Here is a 15,355-nt window from a genome sequence, read left to right on the forward strand (position 1 = left end):
ATTATCCAGACAGCTTCAATACTGCAAAATTATCTGTGTCAGTAAATAGACAGCTGACAAAATTATATGCATTTTTTGAAAAATGGAACTTAAGATCAGTTACCTGTGAGAGTAGTCAGGAGGATGTTAGAAGCACCTTGCTTCATGTAAGAATTTTTAGTACTTCTGATTTCATTCTCTGTTTGTCCTTAACAGTGTCTGCATACATGTAAGATGACATTCTGTTCCTTGATTCCGAGTAGGGCCTATGCCTTTTCCTTTAATGTTTGGGATACCTAGAACAATCTCTCTTGTCTTTGTCATTTACTATCCATGGCTCTCTTGGAGACATATTTCTGTAGTTAGCTAATAGGAAGGGGATGATTTCCCACAGTGAGTGTGTTTTATATTGCTCTGCTCTGCCAGAAGACTCCCACCGCAACCAACTGGATAGTTCTGAATGCTTTTCAGTGATAATCTTTGTGTAATTACCAGTGAAAAAAACCACACATCAGGCTCATGACTTCATATGCCTTTGGGGAAAGAAAGAATGAGTGAAGAGAGAAGCAAGTTTTAATTGTATTTTTTATTACTGTGTCCCTTAAATAATGAGTTGTTCTATAACTTGTTTCATCAGACAAACACTGCACTTCTGTAAGCCAAAATCTTCGCTCCCATCCCTCATCTTCTTAATGTTCTGTTTCTCCAGGGCCTATTTCTCATACTATTTTGATCCAGTACTGGAACAAGGTAAAGTGGGTGCCTGATAAGCAGTAAGTCTCATAAGGCTGTTACTCCATTAAGGACTTTTGGCAGCAAAAAATACAGTTCTACCAGTTTAAAGCAGTTGAAATATTTCAAGTAGCTCAAAAAATTGTCAGCTTTTCATTGACATCCAGAAGCTTGGCAGTTTTATTCTGAGAGCTATTTACAGTCCCCAAAGTGTAAAAGATTATTTTATTGTATACTCTAATATAATTTTCTTATTTTGTACTCCCTGAGATTACTTTTCTGTTATGACATACTGAAGAGTAATAAGAAGGCAAGTATCATTTTTATATTGCATTTTTCTGATGATCTTTGTACAACTGCTTTTTCTGACATATAAACCATGTTAATAAGAATAAAGACACGACGATTCACAATATTAAAGTGCTTTGCACATATAAAGACCTTGTATTGTCCCATTTCAAAATAATTAAGGTCCTCGGACCTTCACTGTCAAATGATTTTATCAAAGATGACTTTTTTTTTGGACTTAAATATCACTAACTATTCTCTTCCAATTACTTTTTTGAACTTTGAGCCCTCTTAGATGATGATCCAGTTTCCTCTGTGTCATCTGGGCATTCAACATGATGTCCATAGTTTGTGGGGAGTGCTGAGAGCAGGACAAAGAGCTTCCTTCTCAGTTCCATTTATGATACCTGCTGCCAGTGCAGTGCTTTTTCCCTTGTTGGGGAGAATTTTTCATCTCCTCTTTCCAAATCTTCAGAATTCCTTAATGAGGTAATTGTTTGGAGAGTCGTTACTTCGTTGATATGGTGAGCAGCACATGCAGAAAAGAAAATACTGATTCTCTGTAGATGAAGATACCTCCTCCTGAATGACAGTGACAAATACCTCCTCTGGTTTTCATAGCATGTCTTACAAAGGATGATAAAGATGCCTTACACGTTCCTTCTAAATGCCATTTTCAGCTGCCTGTACCAGTGACAATATGTAACTGTTAAGGCTGACTACCTTATGCATAGGCTCTCACTCAACTCTGAAGTGTCAACAAAAGCAGACTGACCATTATAGAAAATATGAAGTTGGTGAGTAATGACAACAGAGCTTAATTTATTGATCTTGTTTCAATCTGACAGTTTCAGTTGGTGTTGGGTGGATCTGTTACTATGAGAAAAAATGAATAATCATTCCTTAGTCATCACTTTCACATCTTTTTTTATACTATGTATTTAATATTTTTATTTTATATCTGTAGTTTCATATTATGATTTTTAACATTTCCAATATTCTCTCCAGCCTCAGCCTTCTTTTTTCCACTTTTGTTTCTCCTAGTCTATTTTTCTGCATCCATTTCAGCCATGTGGTCATCCAAGTTCCCTTTCTTCAAACTTTTTCTAGTTCTACATTTTCATACATGCTACCAGCTGCAGATTAACCCACACCTGTTTCAAACAGCAATTAGGAATGACTCCATGACAGCAGAATAGTTGGTGACATCTAGTAACTGTTAGTCTAAAAATGTCTAAATAGATTTACTTTTTCCTTGCTTTTGTTACGTTAATGGCACTAATGCCATAATAGACAGAATGGTGGTGGGGCAGGCCAGCAGCTGTAAGTCTGGCTAGCAGCTCTGGCATTTGCGAGGTTTGCCTTCCTGAAAGAGAGATAAAGGTCTGCAATACTAGCAGGACAGAAAGCCACATCTTTTTAGGTAGTTCTGTCCTAAGGAGAAAGAAGTGCTATTCAGATATTTCCAGACTGACACTTGCTATTGCTTCTGTGGAAACTCCTTGATCCTTCTGTGATGTCTATTGGTATGGTGGATCCTGTATTAAATATGGTTGGTACTGGGCAGGGTTATCTTCATGGTGGTGCTCGTAATGGATAGTCTTGTTCTTCCAGAGTCATGCTTATCCAAGATTCTGATTTTTTGTTTTTTTCACTGTGTCTTGTCATCCATTTTTTTTTGGACCAGGCAATACAACATTCCCCTTCCCCTTCATCATTACTTGACAGAAACATGTATTGTCAGGAGACAACATGGGATTGAAGTGGGAGAAAAAAAACCTCCTTCATAGCTCATGGCAGTGGCCTGGTCTGCATGATGATTTTACTATCCATTGCAGCAAATCATGTGTTCAGCCTGTTGTCACAGCATGCTGCTGAACTGCTCTTAGAGGTTTTGCAGGGTGGATGCATCCTGCCTGAGTCCCTTTGAAAACTAAGGACCCAACTAGCTTGTGTTGCATGCTTCAAAGTATCAAAGCACTCCTTTTGAGAGCATTCCGGGCTGCTGTCTGGAGACTGTTGCTGCTTGTGAAATTCTTAGTTGCAGGTAGGAGTAGCCAAAGTTTTCACTTGGGCACTCTACTTACCCTCCTCCTCTTCTTCCCACACTTTCCATTCTTTGTATCCACTACATTTCATGCCTTGTGACAAAAATTACAAAAAAAAACCAAGGGAATGCCAAAGTCCTTCACTGCTGGTGGATGACAATGTACTTCACATGGACAGAATGAAGACAGTAATAAGCTGGAGAATGGATGTGACAGGACTACTAGAAAGGCACTATTAAGGCCTGCATTGCGAACACAGCTGGGTGTGCTGATGCTCAACGCATATGAATCCAGCTGTACAAAATCTCAGTACTTGCTAGCAACAGCCATGGCAATGCAGATATAATGACTTCAATGGGAGCTGGATCAGACTTGTGTTTTGTGTAAGGGTGAAGAGAAACTTTTAAAAGTGGTTACAGATAATGTTTGAGAGCATAAATAAGTAATGGAGTACATCAGCAATCCTATAGCAAATTAAGGCATTTAGTTTTTCACCATGTTAAGCCCTGGGTTTGCTTATATATGTAAAACTGTTCACAAGCTGTTGCTGAAAGACTGGACACTGGAAGTTAAATCTATCCACACATTAAATTTTCAGGTGCAATTCAGCACAAATCTGCTCGGGATTTCATGGGTTCCACTATCCTGTCAGCAAGGGATCAGAGAGTCATCTGTGTAAGCTGCCAAAAGTCAGTGCCAGTAACAGTCAGATCTCAATAATGTAACTGAGATTTAAACAATGCTCATGATAATAATGTGCGTAGTTTTGTATAGGCTGTCTGTAGGGAAGAGGAGTCCTGACTAACTTTTATCTTTGCCTGAATAACATGATAATTCCTCACTTCTCATGTTTATTGAATTGCAGGCCAAAATGAAGCATGTTGTTAACTGCACAAAGTGTATCTCACTGGAGTTAGAAGGAATAGAGACTTACTGAAATCCAAAAGCAAATCTAAGAACAACACAAAGCATCCTTAGACAATGATTGAGATAATGCTATGTAGCATCCTCTTACCTCTGGTTTATTACACAAGTCTGCTGTTTGCTTTAGCCTGAAGACAAAGATGCAGCTTTCATTCACACCTTTTACACTGTGTGGGAATGTCAAATGGCAGCCCTTGAAAGTAGTCAGCATCATGATATGACAACAGAATTTTAAAAAGCAGAAGAAGACAATAACAGCATATTTAAGTTGAAATTTCTGCTCTTTTCTTTTGAGCATTTCCTCCTCTATCACAAATAAAAATTCACTGAATGAAAGAGCAATGCAATATGCAAATTTTATACATACAAAAAAAAACCCAAAAAAACCAAAAAAAACCCCAAAAAACAGATTTGTACATGAGATCTTCTGGGCCAGGTGTAGGACTCCTTAAGTATCTTGTATCACACTCCAATGCAGTTCTGCATATTTAAATGATTCAAGGCAGTTCTGGCTATGCATCCAGAGGAGGTCAGTGCATCATATATGCTGAGTCCTCTATGACTGTCTAACAATTCGTGGTAGCTAAACTAACTTCCTTGGGAGATGCCCTGCTGAGATCCAGAAGGAGCTATTTCCAGCCTCTATGCTCTAAGGAATTCCTGCATCCCTGCTCTTTCTTCCTTAGCTCAATGATAATTAAAACAGCTTGGGCAAATATGTAAAATTCAAAATTCCTGTGTTCATCATTCTTCCATACCTACCTACTATGTACATGTGGTTTGGACTTGTATATAGATATAGACTTGTACTGGATCAATACAGCTAGACCAGAACCACTTGATCTCTAAAATTCATAAGGATCTGAATAGGGTTTTTTGAGGAAAATCAGTTTGTAGGAAATCTAACCACAGTTTTAATTCTACTGTATTAGTATGGCTTGCTAACCTAATACTTCTTTTACTTTACTGCTTCATAAAGGTAAGGGACACAGTTTTGATCTGTGTGTGGAAGGTCTCACATTTAAAAGAAAAAAAAAAAAAAAGCATTTAAATTCTCTTTCTTCTTTATTTGCACTGCAAAAACCAGATAAGTTTCTAAACAAACTTATCTTGCTTGTCTTCCTCCTGTTTTGCCATAAAGTTATTTCAGTATAACTCCTGTACTTATGACTGACTTTGTTTTGGAGAAAAAAAAATATTGTTAACAAAATTTTAACTATTAAGCAAATGTTTTTGTTCTGTACCTTCTATGCAGGTGGTTAGAGATTTCATTCTGGGTGAAACAGGTGTTGTGTTAATATACTGCTATATTTAATTTACCTGATGATACTGTAGTTAACAAGGTGTTTTACAAAGTGCAAATAGAATATGTTCTTTTTCAAAAGTTCACAGTTTAGGCTAAGTGTCAGCAGTCATATCTTGTCTGCTGATCTGTCCCGTCAAATAATCTGAGACTGTCCTTTAATTTCCAGCCCTGGGAGAGGTGTAGGATCTGCAGGGAGTGGTTTTAACTTTGCCAAGGATTAAAAACAAGGCAAGAGGACTTAAATTCAGCCTTTCACATCTTGAAATTTTCCTAAGACTTCTCTTAAATGCGTTTTTATTTGTGGATGATTAATCCCTGGAAGCATTCAAGGCCCATGGCAGGGGGTTGAACTGGATGGGCTGTAAGGTCCTATACAAACTTGCCATTCCGTGATTCTCTAATGCAATGGAACTTTGCACAAACAAGGCATCTATGTATTTGACTTCTTGTCAAATACATGTAACTCAGTCAGAGGTTTCTATTTCTTTATTTATTCATTAATTCTTTTTTTTTTATCCTCTGTTTGCTTTTAAGGGAGTATTCCCTCCTGTGTGAAAAGTAAATAGGTAGATTGAGAGATAAAAAAGCTGAATTCCTTCCTTTGACCCTTGAAGAGGCTTGATGCAAGGAGTGGATATCTTTCCACTTATCAAGCCATTGTGCCTCACATCAGATTTAAGTTAAGCACTCAGAGGTCAGGTCTGTTTTCATGTAGGCAAGTGTAATTTGTATAATCATCCACGCTTGAATTTTGGATCTAAGAATACCAGCACTAGTTCTGAATCAGATGATGTGTGAATTGAGACATGGACAGCCATCACCAGAAATCTGACTTGTTATTATTCATTTTATGAAGGCAATTGAACTCGAATAGGGACTTCCAGGCATCTCAAGATAAGCTGCGTTTGAATGAGTGAATAGGAAATAAAAAACAGCCTGGAAATAACCAAGGATACTGCCTGCTGGGGAGAGGCCAGGGCCTGCTGTTCTGCAGGGGAAGAGGAACTGGGAACTCACCAACAGCCAGGGCTGTCCCAGCATACTCAGAAGTGACATATGAAGCAGGCCTGTGATGATACCCAGCATAAGACCACCATTGACCCAGCAAACCCACAGTGAGGAGAGAGCTTCAGCTCAATAGTAACTTCTGAGAGAAGGAAGGAGATTCTCCTCTGAAGTTATTTTTCCAGAAAAAAATGCCAAGACTGTGGATGACATTTAATTTGACTTACTGAAGTTGCTTTTCCTTGGAAAAGAGGGAAGAAGAAAAATCCCTGAATGTCAGGTATGAAATAAGAGATTATAGAGGGAAACAACTTTTTATCCGCCCTTGAACCATCTCTTTGATAAGCAAAATAGAGTGAGTTATGAGGCAGAGCTTCAAAACCTTCAGTCTTTGTCATGGCTCCTTCCTGAACTCCCATTTTTCAAGTCTTCTGAACACCTTGAGCAGGATTTCATGACACATGGAGGCTTGCTCCTGCCACCTAAAAACATAGTCTTCTGCCCTCCTGTTGCAAACTTCCTTTGATTATGTATCCTAGAATATTTTTTAATGTTCAGATTGTCCTCTGTGATCCTCAAATTCCTCTCAGACTGCAGCTAGTCTAGGCTTCCTCCACCTGTACATATAATCTGCATTTTATATATTTGGATATGAATTTATATTTATGCCTCTTGCCACATATGTTGCCCATCTGAGCACTGCTTAACACAGCTCTCTTGATCAGTGTCAGAGCCTCTTCTCTTTTTCCCATCCCTTACTCTGTGATCTGTAAATCTTATCTGCAACGATGCTATGTTATCTTCCAGGTCACTGAGAATAGTGTTATGCACCAGGGGATGAAACCCAGATACCTGGAGGTGCTCATAAGAAACACAAACATTCAAAGATTATTCATTTCCAGTTATCCTTTGTGATCAGTCACCTCACTAATTTGTAAACCATTTATCATGATTTTTTTCTGAAATTCTAGTTTTAAAATATATGACATATATGAGTAAGCTCCCCAGGGAGGTGGTTGAATTGCCATCCCTGGTTGTGTTTAAGAGCCGTTTGGATGTGGTACTCAGGGATATGATTTAGTCTAGGGTTTTTAGAGTTAGGGTACTGGTTAGGCTGCGGTTGGACTTGATGATCTTCAAGGTCTTTTCCGTCCTGAGTAATTCTGATTCTATGACATCAAGTAAAATATTTTCTTCTCTGCTGAAATTAGATCAATGCTGTTATGTTTATTGACCAGCCATTCCTATTATAAAGAAATTCTGATTTAGCTGAGCAAGCTTTAGTTTTCATGAACTCAGTGGACAGGCATTAAAAAAATTAACTTCCCTTAGAGGTAGTGGTAAGAACACCCCATAGCAGAGGGAATATCTTAATTTCTCTGTTGATTTTCAGCCACTTAAAGAAGTTTGTGTACTTTAACTTCCCTTGTAAGAGAGAAGATATGAAAGAGCCATACCTCTCTGGATGGAAGAGGGCAGAAGGGCTACCCTATGTTGATGGGAGCAGACTCCCATAACACTGAATTGCTGTTTTCCAGTGGGAAAAATATGCCACAATCAAAGGATAATAGGATAAATTTAACATCCCTTTTTCAACTTTTGTGACTTATTCATGCTTTCACAGCCTGTAAAGCAGCCAGAAGAGTGGAAGTCTCCAGGATAGATAAGATTAAGGTAAAAGATACAGGCCCCATACATGATCACTTTGGATTCCTTCACCTCCCCCACTCACTCTCTCACAGTGTATAGATATGGCTACTTCTGGTAATGGCAGAAAAATCACCCCTTTGCTGGTAGCACATATCATCACCTAAAACCTTTCGCTACAGCGGACTGTTAACAGGTAGAGTACAAGGATTAAACAAGTACAAAGAGCCCAAATTCTGATCTTTATAATTAATATGTCAGCTTTTGTAGGTAGACCAAAGGACATTTTGCTTGTGTAGAGTCTGTGGGATAATGATAATTTAAATATGCAACCCAGGTGCCTTAAGCAGCATGAGTCACAGGCTGTGAATGAGCAAAAATTTGCTTTGACCTTGAGCACTGCAGAAATCAGTTCTGGACTATAAATCAATCTTAATTAAAGGCTTGTTTTTGTGAGGTGCTATGTATCCTGGCTTAAAGCCTAAAATGTTTAAGGACCTGTTTAACTGTAAGCATATGAGTAGTGCCAGTTGTGTCAGGGGGACTTTATCTGTCATCCACACATGAGTGGTCTGCTGGAGCAGAGGGAAAATGTTCAGCTTCCTGTAGGATCAAGAGTTACAACAGTGCATGTCTCCACAGTGAATTGTAAGTTTAATCAATGCAAAATATTTCTCTTCTGGTACCAGTTTCAGGACAGCTATTGATTTCATATCTTTCAATAGGTTTTTGAACTGTAATTATGACCTTATTTTCATATTCATCAGAACAGAACATGAAGTAGATATCTGCCAGAACAAGAGTAAGAAGACTTAAGAGATCATCATTACTTTGTCAATAAATTATCTTGAATTATCATGTGGAAACTGTATTCAGTTAGAAATACCTTATAATGCCATGATTTGCTAGTGTTTGATTAGCCACATAATATTTTTGTTTAAAAAAATGGACTGCACATGTCTGCTCACTGTCTTCTAGTTGCCTACATATTATTGCCCCCCAACAAGTGAATATGCTGCTTTCATCTATTTGTCAGTAATCTCTTTCTTTTGAGATCTCTAGCACTTTAATCCCTTACTTTCTACATCCTATGGATTAAGTCTTCTTTTACAGCATGACAGACTTTAAATAACTTAATGACTAGGTGTCTGCAAAAATCCCTTGCCTATATTACAAATAACAATACATGGTCCTCTGTGGATATTGAGAGTGTAAATCAGCATTACTCCTGCTGTTTATAACATCAGAAAAAAAACACCACAATTGAATTATCGTCTTATGTTTAGCCATGAACCGTGAAATTAGCAGGTAATAGTAATGTACTGAAACTCACACCCTACAAAAAGGATCAAGAATAAAAATGATCAAAACCATGTTTTATGAAACTGCACTTCCCATGCAGCCAGAGTCACTGATGTGTCACCATGGAAGAGGAAAATGTGAAAAGTCAAATGTACATTTGATGTCCGCTGGTTATTAGGTAAAGACTATACTTGGTCTTTAAACAGTAAATAACTTAAAAATACTACTGGGGAATCTTGTATTAAACTTCTTCACTTCTTATGGTGAATTTTATGAGTATCTTATTGACTGTTACTGCTGTGTGATTGATAAAAAGAGCCTGCGGGGAGGGGTGAGGACTAAATCAGATTAGTTCAGAGAGTGTAAATCTCAGATAACAAGTAACATTCATGGTAGTGTTGCAGAAATACATAAGTACAACCTCATGCAGAAATGCCCATCTCTCTGCATCTTGTACATCCCTAAACTCTTGAAGGATCAGCAGTGGCCATGTATTATTGTGCCGTAGCCTTGATGTTGAGATCGAGCTGCAAGGTGCCCACCAGTACAAAAGCCATAGAAGGGAGAAAGATAGTGTCAACCTCACTACCGCTGGGCAAGGCTGACTGGCAGTCATGTGGTGCTCACTTACAAAAGGCTGTGTGCATACATAAAGTAGATTATGAGATCCTGGTCTGAAAGGAGCAGGACCTTGGTTGTCCTCATAAGTTCTGTGATTCTGACAGCACAGGTGTCTGGTAAAGGAGGGAATCTTCTGCTGCTGCTGATGAAGTGCCTAAGTGGCTCCTTGCTGAGGCAAGACATCCAACTCATTTTGTGGGTACAGTTTTTCTCAGGCTGAATGTCCAAGCTGACTGCACTTTAACTTTGGTTCCAGCCTTGCTTTACTCCTAGAAATATTCTCCCCTTAAATGTTTCTAATCACATGAATAAAATCAAACAAAGTAGGATCTATATGCAGCTTGGCTGTCTTTGATTAGTACATCCCACTAGAATCCAGAATGGTTCTTCTGACTCTCCCTCATCCTTTTGAACTTGGTTCATTTTCTTAATTTTCATTGGCCTAATTTACAATACCTGAGGCCACTGTCATCCTTTCTGTACATAGAGTAGGCAGTGTTTAATGAGATGCTATAAAATCCTGTCCTCCTTTTATCTTTGGAACTTCTGTTAGTAACTTTAAACAAGCAATATTTATCCCTACAGCAGATCTATTCTCTGTGGTTTTTTTGTGTTTTTTTTCTTTTTCTTTTTGTGTTTCTTTTTTTCTTTTTGTGGGGTTTTTTTTTTTTTTGTGGATTTTTTTTGTTTTTTGGTTTTTTTGGCTTTTTGTAGGTCACTGTAATTCCAAAGCTTAATATTGTAGATATTGTTCTTCATAAAAAATAATACCTGTAAATTGTAGCCTTAACAGGGGTTTTATTTTAACCTCCTAACAGGAAGAAATCAAACAACATCATTCCTAAATATTAGTGGGAAGAAAAGATTAAACTGCTTTTGAAACAATCTCCAAACTCTCTGCTGGGGGCATGGATTCACCAAACAGGGACCTGACATACAAAGAAAATGTAAATTAAAAAGATTAGCAAAGGAGGGCTAGGTTTGATGAAAGGCAGAAAATTCAGTATGCATACATCTAAGCCAAATTTCTGAATATATCTAGAGAAGGCAGCCTTAAAATTCTAAGATTAAAAATAACACTATGTATTCGGCACTTCTATCACGCTTTTATCCATGGCTCCGAAAGCACTTTGTGAATAACTATGTTTGATATATTGAAGGAGTCAAATTTTTCCTCCTGGGTAAACTGAGGCATTGAGAAGTGATTCTTCTGAGTTCAAACACAGGGCGTGATGTAGCAAAGGAAGAGGTTGACAGGTGACACTACAAGCTGAAACCCTGTACTGTGTCTGCCTAGGATGGAGTTAATTTGGCTGTTACTGAGCAGTGGTTGTACAGTGTCAGGGCTCTCCTCCTTTCCTACTCTGCATCCTTAGTATGTAGGCCAGGGATGGGCAAGAAACTGGGAGGAAATACTGCCAAGACATCTGACCAAAGCTGATTAAATGTGTGCTCCATGCCATATGATGTTGTACTCAGCAATAACATCTCAGGGGGAAAAAGGATGGGAAACAGTCATTATGATGGTATTTGTCTTTCCAAGTGACCACTATGGGTACCAAGGTCAAACTTCCAAGAGATACCTGCACCTCCACCAGCCAATGAGAAGTACTTAATGAATTCTGCATTTTGCTTTCCTTGTGCACACAGCTTTTATTTTCCTACTAGGCTTTAAAAACAGTTCATGAGTCTTCTAGTCTTTCTTCTATTTGCTTTGTGGGAGAAAGGAGTGAGTGAGTTGCAGTTTGGTCATAGAATTGTTGACTCTTTTGTGTTGGGACACCTAAAGATCATCTAGTCCAATTAACCTGCAATGAACAGGGACATCCACAGCTAGATCAGGGCTCAGAGCCCCATCAAGTCTGACCTTGAATGTCTCCAGGGATGGGGTATCCACCATCTCCCTGGGCAATCTGTTCCTTAGTAGCTCACTCCCCTTATCTTAAAAAAATTTCTTCCTTATATCTCATACAAATCTCCCCTCTTTTAGTTTGAATCCATTTCCTCTTGTCCTATATTGGCAGATCCCACTAAAGAGTCTGTCCCCTTCTTACTTATAGTTCCCCTTTCAGTACCGCAAGGCCATTCTCAGGTCTTCCTGGAGCCTTCTCCAGACTAAACAACCCCATCTCTCCCATCCTGTCCTCATAGGGAAGTGTTCCATCCCTTATGTTATTCTTGTGACCCTCCTCTGGATGCACTCCAACAGGTTCACATCTCTCCGGCACTGAAGACTCTACATCTGGATGCAGTACTCCAGGTGAGGCCTCACCATAATAGAGAAGAGAGACTAGATCACACCCCTCACCCTGCTGGTCATCTTTCTTTTGGTGCAGTCCAGGATACAGATGGCATTATCGTCTGTGAGGGCACATTGCTGGCCTATGTCCAACTTCCCAAACACTAGTACCCCCAGGTCCTTTTTGACAGGGCTGCTGGCAGAGTTTTCATTCCCCAGCTTTCATTGCTAGTGGACCTTAACCTAGGTAGAAGACCTTGTGCTTGAATTTGTTGAACATTATGACATTCTTCCATGACCTTTTCTCAAGGTTGTCTAGATCTCTCTGGATGTCACTCCATCCTTCTGGTGTGCCAACCATACCCCACAGCTTGGTGTCATCAGCAGACTTGCTGAGGAGACACTTGATCCAACTGTCAGTGTCAGTGATGAAGATATTAAAGAGCACTTGTGCAAGGAGTGATCCCTGAAAGATGCCACTTGCCGCTGAATTTCCATCCAGACACTGAGCCACTAACCAGCACTTTGGATACAAACTCACAATGAGTTCCTCATCCATGAAACAGTCCACCTATCAAATCCGTATCTTTCCAATTTGGTGGGTCAACCCATCTGTAGCCCTCAGCAGCAGTGCATGTATTCAGTACTTGAACAAAATCTTCTAGAGATAAATTCTAGAGGTAAACCTCAAGTTGGCACCTGGGAATTTGTATTTAAAAAAACTCACACATTTTCAAAAATTCTTCAATGAAAAGAAAGCTGATATTTTGCTAGGTAAAAAGTGAAACACAGGCTAGAATTTTAGGTGAAATAAGTTTAGTTGTATCAACTATCTAAGTAGAATAATCAGCCCATCAAACCACAGCTCACAGTAATCAGCAGTCTTGCGACCTTCTGTTAAGATCTCAGTAGAGGAACTTTAGCATAACAAAGTGTTCCCTGGATCAGCAATCAGACAGTATCACACAGGTATGATTCATGTGTTTGGAGAGAGTAGTATTTTCTGTTTTTTCAAAGTACATTAAATAACAAGTAAAATCTATATTAAAGCAGTGTTACAGATCTTGTTTTCACCCATTAACTCACAATAACACTGAAGAGAACAAAAAAACAAGAGCACAAAGCAAACTGTCAGCCATACTACCTTTTCATGACAAAGCCAGAATAAGCTTTCCTGACACTAACAACTTCCTTAAAATTCATCTCGTTCTTCTTAGCTGTGAGAAAATGTGCATAATTCGTTTTTAGATTAGAATGTTAAAGGGACATTTCTAGCAATAAAAGCAAACAAACCAAAACAGCCCTCTTTGAAAATATTCCAACTATCTCGTTATCATTTGCTGTAACTGAAAGAGACTCAAAATACTATTTATAGATTTTCTTTGTGTTATTGAGAGCATTTTGGCATTTAATTGTTCCTCTTGTCTGAATATATCCTTCAAAATCTATTGCAGGATTAATAGGTGGCAAAAAGAAAATCAGTCAAATCCCTCGTTCCCTTCAAGTTTTATTTTAACAATAAAATCCATAAATATAGCAGAAATACTGGCGGGTAGCGGTAAAATTCCATTTTAACTCTTTTTGATTCACTGTGTTTCAAACTGACAGTGCTTGTACCTGGTTATTATTGTTCGACAGAAATAGTTCTCATTTTAAGACAACTTAGGTGAAAAAGATTCTATTTGAAATACTGCAAAACCGTGCTGAACAAATGCACTCCTTATAAGGCAGGGCATCACGTATTGGGTTAAGATCTCATGTATAAAATTGTTAATAAACTACACAGCTATATTTTAATAACTGCTTCATTAAGTGACAGGAGTACAATAGGTCACAGCTTTCATAGTTTATAATGCCCTCATTTTCTACAATATATACTGCTCATCTATGAATATGTATGTAACCTATATCATGTACAAAGAGAACAGCAGAATAATTGAGTGATATTTGGGGATCAATTAGCTTCTATATCAGTATCAACTTGTTTCTACACATCACATAGAGTTGAAGGAAATTTTACAAGGAAAAAAGTAAAGTAAAGGCTTTCTTCCTTTGTCTGCCCTTTGACATAGTCCGAAAGCTATTTTTTCCTCAGGATTTAGAAGCACCTTTGATACCCACTTCTTTTGCCATTCTGTTGTATGTGATAAATGTACTGTCTCACTGACCCAAAAATGGTTCATGCAAAGGTTTCTACTGTCCTTTCTGTCCCACACTTTATTTTTTTATTATCCTTTTTATCCTGTGGTTTTTGTTTTCAGCAAGGCAGAATCCTCTTCCTGCTTCCTAGCAACATCCTTAGAGAACCTGAAAACTTTTCAAATCCCAGTCACTGTCTTGGCTGCATCTGGAAAGGGCAACAAGATGACAAATTCTCCAGATGCCAGATGTAGGTTGCAGCTCACATGTGGAAAGTATGACTTGCTTATGGTTTCCCAGCCAGCTGCTCCAGATGAAAACCATGGAATCAGCATGTCCTGCTTCTGAGAGAGTGCATATGTATGTTCTTTCAGATCCTTTCCTAGATTCAAATCTAAGGTCCAGGACAGTTGGAGTGGAGGAACATTTGTTAAATAGGGAGATTCAGAAACATTAGCATAGGAATGTGGGCATATGATGAGGCAGATTTTCATTTATAAGTGACTGGAAATGGAAAACACATTAAAGAGTTCTTCAGGCCAAGCCCTTCTTGACATAGCTGTTTAGATGCCTTATGGTGCACTTCTGGGAAGGTCTTTCTTCTGCTTAGGATTTACAGCCATGTAGTCTCAGCTCCTGTGACATTCTGATCATAAAATAATGAAGGCTGGAAAAGACCTCTACGGTCATCCATTCCAACCATCTTCCTACCGCCGATATTAACCACTAAACAGTGATCCCTTGGGAAGAGGATCTTAAGCCTGGGGTGTTGAAAAATCTGAATGTTAAACTTGAGAATATAATTTGCTTTTGTAGCTATAAGACAGAGAAACTAATCAGTTTGGAGAGAGAAATACATTTGCCAAATTGATAATTGAACAAAATAAATAAATATTTCTTACTGCAACTGCAGCTTTAGGAGGCAAAACTCCCCTTAGCAGAGCTAAGCACTTCTCTCTTCTGGTTCAAGAAGACCACCGGGAAACACTCCTGTAAAGAAATGACAATGGGGATGCTAGAGTCACGTGTACAGTGTTTAGTGAACTTTTCTCAAGTGACCACATCACAAACCCCTATACTTTTAACACAGGGGAAATATAGTAATACAAGTCTCATTCACTGCCC

General features: G+C 38.6%; 1 long non-coding RNA gene across 2 annotated transcripts in view; it reads right to left on the reverse strand.

The window, feature by feature from the left end:
- Positions 1-4,390: 4,390 nt before the first annotated feature.
- Positions 4,391-15,355, reverse strand: part of LOC107308229 (uncharacterized) — an 80,190-nt gene continuing 69,225 nt past the window's right edge. For both annotated transcript variants that reach the window (XR_001552695.2, XR_014948935.1), the window contains one exon: positions 4,391-15,220. This is a non-coding gene — a long non-coding RNA (uncharacterized LOC107308229). The remainder of the gene's footprint in view (positions 15,221-15,355) is intronic.

Source organism: Coturnix japonica, chromosome 1 (genome assembly GCF_054131305.1).
Source record: "Coturnix japonica strain WE chromosome 1, WE-NBRP24, whole genome shotgun sequence".
Classification (NCBI taxonomy): Eukaryota; Metazoa; Chordata; class Aves; order Galliformes; family Phasianidae; genus Coturnix; species Coturnix japonica.